Source organism: Pteropus medius, unplaced genomic scaffold (assembly GCF_902729225.1).
Source record: "Pteropus medius unplaced genomic scaffold, Ma_sr-lr_union100, whole genome shotgun sequence".
Classification (NCBI taxonomy): Eukaryota; Metazoa; Chordata; class Mammalia; order Chiroptera; family Pteropodidae; genus Pteropus; species Pteropus medius.
Window position 1 is genome coordinate 3,060,180 of NW_024340695.1, and position 12,214 is coordinate 3,072,393.

The window sequence follows — 12,214 nt, forward strand, 5'->3', positions numbered from 1 at the left end:
ACACCAAGAAATAACGTTTTACTAGCTATCTAGACATCCCTTAGCCCAGTCAAGATGACACATAAGATTAACCATCACAATTAGAGATGTTGATATCATCAGGCGTAGATTGTAAAACAAGTGCCTTTACTATGTACAGATAGAAAAAGCAAAGTTAAAATATTTGGGCAGGGAACTAGAAACTATAAAAAGTGGCATACATTTTTTTTTAAGTAAAAATAAATTCAGAGCTGTAAAAACAGTGAGAGAGAACATTAAAATAGTTATTATAACTATATCCCTTTTGTTCAAGAAGGTAAAGAAAACCGTAAACATGTTAAAGAATGATATGAAAGAATAAAGACCGAAATAAAACTTCTAGAGATGACTCCTTGGTTAGCACACACCCATGCATTATTCCCGTCAATAACACGGCACCATGTAGAGATGTGCTACATTAAGTTAATGCTTATACCACTTCCTGAAGGATGGCATCCCATCCTTTCAGAGTGTTGCTTGTGAACTGGTACTTCAGCTATGCTTTTAGAAGGATAGTGCTCTATCCTTTATAGTGCTCTAAGAAAAGACTTGCTGCTACTGGGTTATGTAGCATGTGGTATAAACAGTGGAGCCTATGATGGATGAGATCCTCAGATGGCCTACTCTCACATCTCCTTTTCTGTAAAGGAGGTCCCTTGATTAGGTGCTATGCTCTGTAGGATTCTGTGCCTGTGAATAAGGCACTGTAAACTCCTTGTCGATAGTACTGACTGAGGCTTTGTGCACAGGAAAGGAAAACATATACCTGGAGCGCTTATCTAGCCCTGTTAAGGTGAACCATTGACCTTTCTGAGATGGAAGAGGCCCAATGTATAGTCAACTTGTCACCAAGTTATGAGTCGGTCTTCTCCAGGAAATTTGCCATATTGGAGGGTTGGCATTCGTCTCTGTTAATGACAGATATTCAGTGGCTGGATTTGCTTTAAGTCTGAGTCCTTACTGTTGGCTACACAGCCTCTGTCCGTGGCTACTGCTGTCATGTGCCAATAGTGGCAGTTCTAAGGTGAACAATAGCAAAAGCTAATTTACATAAACAGTCCAAGACATTGAGTATATGGTTGTTCAGTGCCTCTTGCATTGTAGATACCTTCTGATGGATGTTGATGATTTTGTGCCAATCCCATCTGTTCACCTAGATTCTTCTACAGCAGAACTTCCTGTCTCTGATCATCTAGTTTTTTCCCTTCCAGGCATATGACCATTCAGCCAGACCATTGACTACAAATCAGAAATCTGATTTCACTAATCAGTAATATATTCTCAACTAGGGCCACTTCTTCCATACAAAGTATATGACCATGTGCACTGTCCTCTGGAGAGATTTTCATTTCCGGTCTTTCAAGACCACCCATGAATGTGGCTTTAACACAGCCACTGTTAATTTTTAGCTGGTACCCACTTCCTAAACCAACCAATTCTGAACTAAGCATGGGCTTTTTCCTCCTCCTCCTCTAAGCCAGTCTTAGGAAACCACCACCCCCAACCAATTCAGCCAAAGATATGAGCTGGGTGAAGGGTATTGCTCCATCTGTGTCAAGTGATCTGGGGGCCTGGGTACCTGTTCCCATAGTTTAATCTTGCCCCTGGGTGCACCTTGGGCTCAATTCAAGATGTACATTTCCATCTTATGAAAAACTGTTGCTGGGACTATCCAGTTTTATGATTTGGTGGGCCTGACAGATTGAGTTCATGGTGGACAGTTCCAGACTCATGGTCACTTGGTACACCATGGTTAACTATTTCAATTCTATCAGAGCCAAACTGACATACCAGGAACTATTCTTCAAAACACATATAATTCTCCAACTTGCTCCAGAATCCTAACGGCCTCAGCGAGTGCTGTGGCTTCTGTATTCTCACATGGAATGCAATCTTCTACTGGGTCTTCTGGCTTCGTGTTTTATTTATCCCGAGCATGCCCATGTCCCTCAGTCTCTTCATTCTTTCCTTCACTGTCTGATTGGGCAACTCAGTCATTTCTACTTCACTTACTACTGGCCATTGCTTTTTCCAGGCTTCTAATAGCTACCTTAACAATGAGTTTGCTTAACCCCCTAAGGTTCCTGCCCCTGGCAATTTTCTGAGAAAGTGCCGCAAAGTAAATGAATTCTTGCTTATCCCATCTTACTCTTGATCTACTCATCAAGCTCCCTAAAAATTCAATCCCAAGGGTACTTACCTGGCTCTTTCCAGTATATACTACCTAATTCTTATATCTCCTTTAGCATATAGTTTTTTCCATCCCTTATCAAGCTCAAGCCTGGTTATACTGGGATTTAACCAAATTATTATCCTAGCTTTTAGGAGAGCAGGTAGAGATAGCACCTAAGGGTAGAGTACCTATTGCTTTTCAGGGGGTGGGGGGCCTCTGTAGCATCATCTAAAGGAAGACAAATATTAACTCTTACTAGAGAAGGGTTGGATCCCTTCTGCAAGCCCTGTGGGTTCTGTGAGCCAACTTTATCAAGATCATCCACCCAGATCTTTCCATCCCATACCTGGAAATGGGTACCAAGGCCCCCAGATTACCTGACACAGATGGACCAATACCCCTCACCCAGCTCATGTCTTTGGTTGAATTAATTGGGGGTGGTGGTTTTTCCAACCAGAACCCTACCCTTGGCTTGCAGACCCACCTTGACTGAAAATTCAAATTTTGTTTTGTGACTCAGTCAGATCTTCAATCTACTGCTCATCAGTATCTGCTCTTCTACCAGAGGAGATAAAATCTTTGTAGGCTACCAAAGTAATCCTCTTGTTAGAGATTAACTGTTTGTTAATAGCCCTTAGTTTCTCATTATCTCGCTAGAGGGGAACAATTCAACACTGCAGTAACCAATCGACTCTGATGTTATTATAGGCATTCACTGCATTGCACAGTGCCCTCCCCACACATATCTTTCAAATGCCTGAACCATCTCACCTGTAAAATCCTGGATAAATGACTCCTCCACTAGGATGTATTTTTAGGTTACCATCAATAAAACCTTAAGTAGTTGTGCTGCCTGCTTGTTCTAGTAACTATCTATATTCCACTCAGGATGATGCCCTCTTCATCTACTGAACATTGAGTGGCCTTAGCATGAACATAGGATCCAGGGGAGCAGTAGCTGTGGCCATAGTCAATTATGCTCCTTGTGGCAGGAGATCTGACTGGTGTGTTTACATGGCTGATGCACAAATAATAATAACAGAACTGTTTAAATATTTCCTCTTCTTACCATTGCCACAGGATGTATCTGTGCTAAGTTCAGTTTAGGGTTTGCACATATGCTTTTATGATATCTTTATCCACAATGAACTTTAATTCTCTCCACATAATTTTTTTAAAACCTTTTTTAAATGGAGACTATTCTCTCTTCTCTATGACTGAGAAGAAAAAAAATGGTTTTGTCTCTTCATTCATTGTCACTTATTCTATTCCACACTATTATCTGTCTTTATATCAGATAATGGCACATGATGACTATGGCATTGTGTCATGTGGCTATTGTTCTTTTATAGTAGGTAGATAAGGTAGATGATAGATGAATATAGATAGATGATAGATAGATAGATAGATTTTTTTTTTTAAATAGCATTGAGTCTTTGATGTTTGAGGGCAAAGAAGAAAAAGATGACCCTAAGGCTTGGCTATCATAGTTTTAAATCTTCTTTTTGAGAAACTCTTCTTAGTACTCAGATAGGCTGATAGAACGATCATAGACTCAATGTAAAATTAAAAAAGAGAAGTTCCAGTCAGGGGTCAGATGATCTATCATTTAACCCTATCTAGTTAACAACAGAATCTGGAGTAGTGAGAAAAGTCTAGAAAAAAATTTTTAAATGAAGACAATGTGGGGAAAAGAAAACGAAACTTTGAGTGCTTTTACATGATAAATGTTCCAAGTCAAAAGTAACATTTAACTTTATGAAAGCATGCCATGATATATATTATTCATTATGGATGGCAGGATCCAAGAGCTTGGAAGCAATTACATTTTCCTCAAAGTGAATTTGTATGTATAATTTAACACAGGAAGCCAACACTAAACGTTTTTAAATTCTGTTAAAAATTTTAGAATATCAGAAATTATACCAGTCTAATATAGCCATATTTTATGACATTTTCACATTTTAGATTTAACTAATCTTTCCTTACATCTACAATATTGCTTATCTCAAGGTTCAATGGTCTTTTAAACTAACATGCCAATTGCTCAAGGCAATTTATTAACTTTCATGTTTTTTTTTTAATATTTACTGTAGGTGGTGGGGCTAATTGAACTGGTTGATAGACAGATATTTCTATATCATTTTCTGCAGTACATTAACCACTTTTAAGTTGAAAATGTAGCACTTTGAGAAAAGCAAAATAGAATTAGGGACCATGGCTGTTAATGTGCTAGTTAAGAAAATTTCTCAAAAAAAGTTGGCTAATTCATAAGCTTCATGGTTCCAGACTTCTGAAATGTTCTCATATTTCATTGAGACTCTTGCACTTTCTCATAGGGTCTTGCACCGGTCTTTCCCTCTCTAGTTAACAAGTTAAAAGCATATTAATCCACTTTGAAGAATTAAACCCATGAGAAAAGTACAGTTTGCCACAGTTTTTCATATCATCCAAGAGACCAGCAGGGTTGACTGAGAAAGGAATCTTCCCCACAGAACCACATGAAGTCTAGGTCAAAGGAAAGATAAAAATAGCTATAAACCAATGCCAAGAAATTATCATAATACATTTGTACAGCTTGTGAGCTAAATCCTTAGTGGGTAAAGTCCATGTTGCATGCTTCTAGTTAATTCAGAATTGTTTTTAAAGTGAGCTGTGAATCTTGGTGCATATTTTTAGGAGCATTTCTGTCTGTTCTAACAAGACCAAAGTCACTTATTCAAACTACATAAAGGCAGTTGTTAATTTTAGATAGTAGAAAGTTCCTTTCCTTTGCCCTAGGTTTACCTTAAAATCTAGTGTCTCCCAAAAGTATACTCTTAAACACGAAAAAAGGTTAAGAAAAATAGTGTGCATTTCTCAGCATGAGCTATATACAAGGAGCATTTTCTATTTGTGGTGTATCATTTGCATCCTCTTCTTAAACAAAGGGCAGCAAAATGCAATAATGTGGCATGGGTTTGCCGTGTTAAGTGGCATTTGTTTAAAAAAATGAAATGAATCTATTTCCATATGAAGAAGCTTTTTATGTACATTAGGTCCCTGTGGGGTGATCTGTACTACTTAAAATTTAATATTTGCTGCCATGTCATTAAGAGTTAATATGTTTCGTCGTGTAGAAATACGAACTTACTTTAGATGGTGAAAAGGGAGTCATTCTGCTGGGCTAGACAAGTCAGAGGGGCCAGCAGTGAATTTACTCAGCCGGCAGCAAGAACAGGGGGATTAGCATATTATGTTAATGAGGTGTGCTCTACTCCCATGCTCTTGGAGACTTGTTGCTAAGCAATACCCACTACAGCCAGAGTAAAAGATGTGAAAACATAATTCAGTTATAGAAACAATAAAAGCCCTTACCAGTTTTGTTTTTTTTTAAGGAGGTTACAATAATACATAATTTCAGGTTGAAACCACTAGGGAGCTCACACGAGGGTTGCAGAGCAGCTGCAGATTATTCAGATTTATGAAGAGGTGCTGTGAGATTAGCAAGAACGTGATGTAAAATGGGGTTAAGCCTCACTGCCATCCATCACTCCCCTGGAGCATGACAATAACCATAAGCACAATAACATTACAGGGAACCACACATACACAAGAGATTTATTTCACCAATATAATGCTATAAGATCAAAACTGGGTTTAAAGTTCATTCTTTGTACGTAAAATATTTCATTCACATAAAATTGTTTCTAAAGTTAACAGGCATTTTCCACAGAAAAGAGCATTATTAAAGATATCAAGTATGTCCAATATTTCAACTTTACATACATAAATGCATTTCTTTTAAACAACAAATATATTTGGTGCAGAACGTGAAATTACTAGAATTCTAAGTTAATTTTTAGGATCAGTTTTAAATAAAGAGGCGTGTACTTGGTTTGGATAATAAGTAATTTGGAGGCTAACGTGTAGATTCCCTTTAATGTACTTATAATGTCATAAGTGATAACCAAAGATGATAAATTTGTAAAGAGAAATGAGTTCCTCAAGGAAGATATATTCGTATTTCTAGTCATGAGGGGTCTATTTTAACTTTGTTGAGAAACTATGAGGCATACCATAGAGATGAAGGGGCATTCTGGCTCAGTTCTGCTGCTCAGATTTAAACATGTTCTTTTCCTAGAATGCTGAATGTTGAGGTCTAATTTTGTATATGTTTTACATATTGCCTGTAAATACATGTAGTTAGGGTTGTTGCTATTTCAAGTATCTAGAATAATAGGGAACTACTGTCTGAATTACTCTAGAAATTTTTGGTGAGTGTCTTAACTCTATCAGGATAATAATTTGACAAAGTAACAGGTGTGTTTTTATATTTCTACTCAGAGTCATCCATCATTTGTGCCTGAAGATGTGACATTGTCATTTGTCTCAAGGGGCAGTTGTCAGAATTGTACACTTCTAGCACCTACAATAACTTTTATGAGTGCACTTAAAAGAAAGATTTGGGAAGAAGAACACATCAACCAGCACCAGACCAATCACACAGACTAGATAGAGACCTCTGAGCTGGGGAAAAGTGAAGGAGAGTTGGGCAAGGAAGTAGGAGTTCACTTTGAAGTTTGCCCTCACATCCTTGGGAGAGTTTTGATGAAAGGAGACTTATTTAAAAAAAGAAAAAAAAAACAAAACAAAAAACATTGCAAGTTGATGATCTGAAAGTGGAGAAGACCTGTGTCTCTCCAGGCTCATTGGATCTCTGGTAATAAGCAACCTCACCAGTTTCTCATATCTTGACACCAGTACAATCACAGGGCTGCCATGTTTTTAGGTGAAGAGTGAGATCACACTGACATCTGGGTCTCCTACTGCCTCAGAAAGACATGGGTATGTAATGAATTTTTTCTGCTCTCCTGGGAAGGGCACAGAAGAGCTGATGAAGAACCAGCAACTCTGAAGAATACAATGGTCAGGTCAAGGAAGAAGCAGTGACATGACCTCATGGACAAAGGCTGGGTAAGACCTGGGAGGATTCTGTAGGGACAGAGGCCAGCGACTGAAATCTAAGAGCCATGTCTGTGCTGCTCAGCAGGTGCCAATGTGCATATCATGCCCACCTAAGAATCAAAAATGAATACCTCTGGAGTTAGTATAGCCCCATTATTGAGCAGTTTCAACTTGGAAGTTCATACACATGGATATAGTTTACTTTTCTCAACTGCTCTCAGCTTTGTGAGGTCAATTAGCTCTTCATCAAAAGCAGAGCCTTTAAGGATATGTAAAATTGTCTTCATCAAAAGCAGAGCCTTTAAGGATATGTAAAATTGTAAAAAAGTAAAATTTTTTGAAAATTTTATTAAATGTATCGGGGTGACATTAGTAAATAAGAATATATAAGTTTCAAATGTATAATTCTATAATACATCATCTGTGTATTACATTCTGCATTCACCACCAAAGTCAAGTCTCCTTCTGTCACCACATATTTGACCCCCTTTAACCTCTTCTACCTCCCCTCATTCCCCTTTCCCCCTGGTAGTCACCATGCTGTTGTCTGAGTCTGAACTGTTCATTTGTTTGTCTTGTTTGTTCATTTATTGCTTTCTGTTATATTTCCTCCATATAAGTGAACTTACATGGTTCTTGACTTTTTCCTTCTGACTTATTTCACTTAGCCTGACACTCTCAGGGTCCATCCATGTTGTCTTAAGCAATTTTAAACTTTTAATTTCATATTCTACTTACAACATCCTTCCCATTTGTACCCCACCTCACCTAGGCAAAACTTGTCTCAAAGGAAAAGGATATGATCTGTTTTATTATTCTTCCTCACACCCTGAGGATTTTGAAGTAGAGGGAAGCATTGTCTAGGATGGGGCCAGCTCCATCTTTTATTCTCTGTCTTTGTGTCTTTTTCTTTCCCTCCTTACCTCCCTCTTTCCTCTCTCCTTTTTCCTTCTTTCCTTTTCTCCTTCAGTCTTTCCTTCTTTCCTCCATTTCCTCCATTCTTTCCTTTATTATATTCCTTTTCTTTTTTCATTCCTTGACTTCCTTCCTTCTATCCTTTCTTTCTTTTAATACCTTCTTTATTATTAATGTATAACGAAGGTGATCATATATCCTGGTTTGCTAAGACAGTCCTGGGTTATGCCTGCTGTCCTCGTTTAATAGTGCCCACCCATTTTTACTATCAAGGGTATATGAGTTTAGATAACTAATTGTATAGTCATGCTCAGTAATGCATATAAAGAAAAGTGAATAATCTCAAGAGAATGCTGTGTAACTCCCACACAAGTGAAGAAATAGAACATTGCCGATATTTGGGAAGCATTCTTCAATTCTTCTCCAAATCACTTCAAAAAATTACCACCATCCTTACTTCCAGCACTATGATTTAGTTTTGCTTATTCTAAAATTTTTATAAATCTACTCTTTTATGAGGTTTGTTAATGTTGCTGAGTACAGTTAGAAGGCATTTGTTTTCATTATGGTGTAATAATCCATTTGATTATATTACTTTTTATAAAATATATTCTGTTTAGGCAGTTGGGTAATTTCTAATTTTAGGCTATTATGAATAATGCTCCTATAAACATTTGTATACATGTCTCTTGGCATAGACTTTTTTGGGTAAATACTTAAGAGATAAATTATTCAGACATAAGGTATAAATATGTTTAATAGCTAATTGTAAACTTTTTTTCAAAGTGGTTGTTGGCATATGATAATATAGCCGATTTTTTTATACATGTAAGTTTTTATTTAATTCTCAAAACAGCCTTTTGAGGTATAAATATATGTAAAATATATTTTAAATTTACAGATGGGAAAACTAAGACTTGGAAATGTTATATATTGTACGGTAGATCATACATCTGGTAGGTGGTAGAGCCAGATGTTAAGCTAAGTAATATAGCTCTAGAGGTACGGTGCTTAAACCTTCCTCTCATATGTGGAAAAAACTTTCCTTCCTCTCATATGTGGAAAAAAACTACGAGGTGCCATTTTCCCTGTCTTCCTAATCTGCAGAATCCCAGTCTCTGGCGGGAAGCTAAATCTATATTTCCTAGTCTCACATGCAACTAGAGGTGTTCAGTGAGTTATAAGCAAAAAGTTTTCAGGTAGGGATTCTTGGAAAGGCACTTAAAGGGGCTGACTCTGTTGGGAGAAATATCCTTTTGGCCCTTTTCTGCTTCTTTCTTCTCTTCCCTGAAACTTGGAAGTGATGGCTGGAGTTTCAGCAGCCATTTTAGACCACGAGGAGCCCTTGAGGATAGATTTGTTTATTTCTCATTTCAGTTCTATCAATTTTTGCTTCATGTATTTTGAAGCTTTGTTATATAATGCATAATCATGTGGGGTTGTTATGTCCTCTTGGTTCATTAACCACTTTATCATTGTGAAATAAACCTTTATAGTTGAGTTTTAGTTTCCTAGGGCTGCAATAGCAAATTACTGTAAAGAAAGTGACTTCAAACAACATAAATTTATTTTTTCACAGTTCTGGAGGCTAGAAGTCAGAAATCAAGGTGTCAGAAGAACCACGCTTCCTTCAAAGGCCCTAAGGAGGAATTCTTCCATGTCCCTTCTATCTTCTAGTGGTTGCCAGCAATTTCTGGCATTTTTTGGCCGTGGCGGCATAATTCCAACCTCTGCCTATGTCTGCACATGGCCATTTTTTTCTCTGTGCCCATATTCCCCTCATCTTATAAGGTTACCAGTCATATTGGATTTAGAGTTTATCTTAAATTGACTAAATCTGCAAAGATTCTTTTTTCTCAATAATATCACATTCACAGATTCCAGAGTGAATTGTTTTATTTTAAAGATTTTTAAATAAGACTGGTTTAAAAAGACAGAGTTTTATTTTTTCTTTACATAAAAGAAGTCAGAAGTAAGCAGTTTAGGGCAGATGTGGCAGCTACCTATCTATCAGGGACCCAGGCTTCTTTTATTCTTCTATATTATCATCCATGTCATCACATGTCATCTGTTATCATGGTCAACATACTGTCACAAAAAAGTCCCTGCAGCTCTAGCCTTCATGCCCCTATTCCAGGTAATAATAAGAAGAAAGGGTAAGGTCAATAGCCCCCCAGCTAAATCATCCTGCTTTAAGAACTTTCCCAGAAACCCCACCCAATAACTTCTACTTACTGCTTTCAGCTATTCTTCCCTGCAAGGGAGTCTTTCAGCCATCCTTCTTTGCAAACTAAAAAAAGACATAGTTTTCTTTTTAACTGATTATATTGCTGCACTGATAGTGTAGGGACCTGTCACATAGGGAAAAATAGATAGAAGATGGTTAGAGGATAAGCAGCTAGTGAGCTTTACCACACAAGTATCACTCTTCTTAATGTATTTGTATGATCGCTTAATGTCTATTTTCCCCTTCAGAGAGTAGCTCATAGAGGTCAGGGATTATATTCATTTTTTTTTATCAGTCCCTATCATTGGAAAGCCTTAATAAATTTTGTTAAATGAGGTTGTTTATCTATTGTATAATGTTAAATTGCCCTCAATATGATCTCCCCTTATATATTCCTGTAATTTGGGTCATATAAAGTCACTCTTTGGATGGTTCCCCAAAATGGACACCATAGCCCACATGGGATTTAGCCAATGCAGATATAAATGCTTTTTCCTTTTAATAGAAGACTATATCAGAAAATTTATGTAAAGGCATTAATTTTATAGCTCAACAGATATGCATTCAAATTTTCTAGCAACTATAAAGTACCTGACCCACCCTCAACCGCTTCGGCATTCCAAGTCTGTCTCACATTAATATTCACGTTGGGTTTCAAGAAAGACATTTTGCTAAGTTTAGAACCTGCAATAACTCATGAGCTAAAAAAACTTTTTAATTAAGCACCAAACTTTGTGGGCCCAGTTCATTTACCCTTGGCAGAATGCAGCTTCCAGCAAAAGAGCTTATATAGCTGATTATAAAAGCTGTAAGGATTCCCAGGACAGAAGATGAGTCCAAGAAAAGAAACATCCCAACAGTGATCTGATGACCTAACCGTAAAAGATTCAGATCTGTAATAACAGATGTTCCCTCCTCCAAAATGCAGTTTTAAAAGCCAGATGGAAAAAAAAAAAATGGCATGAGTCAAGCATATTCTGCAATTGGGTCCAGTTGGGAAGAATTTGGGTGAGGTTAGGCATAAAACACTAGTGAAGGATATTTTATAAAATGTAGACTCATAATGTCATATACACAGCCTACTTCTAGGGACTAGACAGTTTGTACAGCCAAGAAGTCAATATTTTTCTGACCCAATGGTTGTATTGCTGTAATTTATAAAATTAAACTAACTAGACAGATCCTGAAGGTTACCACCCAAATACTCATGAAAGGAGAGGTTTACAAATGAAATGGTGTAGTTCTGCCAACATATAACTGGTGACTCTGATAGAACCACTTTTATCTTCCTCACCTTAAAACCCGTGTGTCATCTTGGACAATGACAGGAGAGCTACCACCAGGCAGAGTCTGAAATAGGAATTTTGATGAAGATAAAGGAACAAAATGAAATAAGTAAAATGAAACCTCTCAAAGGAAATTTACATTCGGCAAGTACTGATTATATGTCCTCTCGGTATCAGGCAGTATGATAGATGCTGGGGTTATGATGGTGGATAAAACAGATATGATCCTGCCCTCAGGAACTTACAGCTGCAGAGGACCAGACCCTTAGAGAAGGAAAAGAAGTTCCAGAACCACCTGATTTACAGTCCAAACTTCTCATTGTTCGGCACAGTTTATTTAAAATAAGAGCTTGATAAACAACAACAGCAACAACTTCTACTAATTGCCAATGAAAGCTGCTACTCTGTTGCCTCGAACAAGTAGAGTTGAAAGCTAAACATCTAATTCATTAAAAAGAGCCTAAGACTCTCTAGCATAAGTGCATGCGTGAGGACCCAAAGGCTTGTTCTAGTTGGATATGTTGGAAGGATTCTATTAATTCCAATTAATGATGCCATTTTGGAGTATAAATCCTTCGGTTGTGTAACTTTGTGAGGGTAAACTGAATAAGTAAAGCAAATAGGACCTCAGGCTGAGTTGGCAAATTG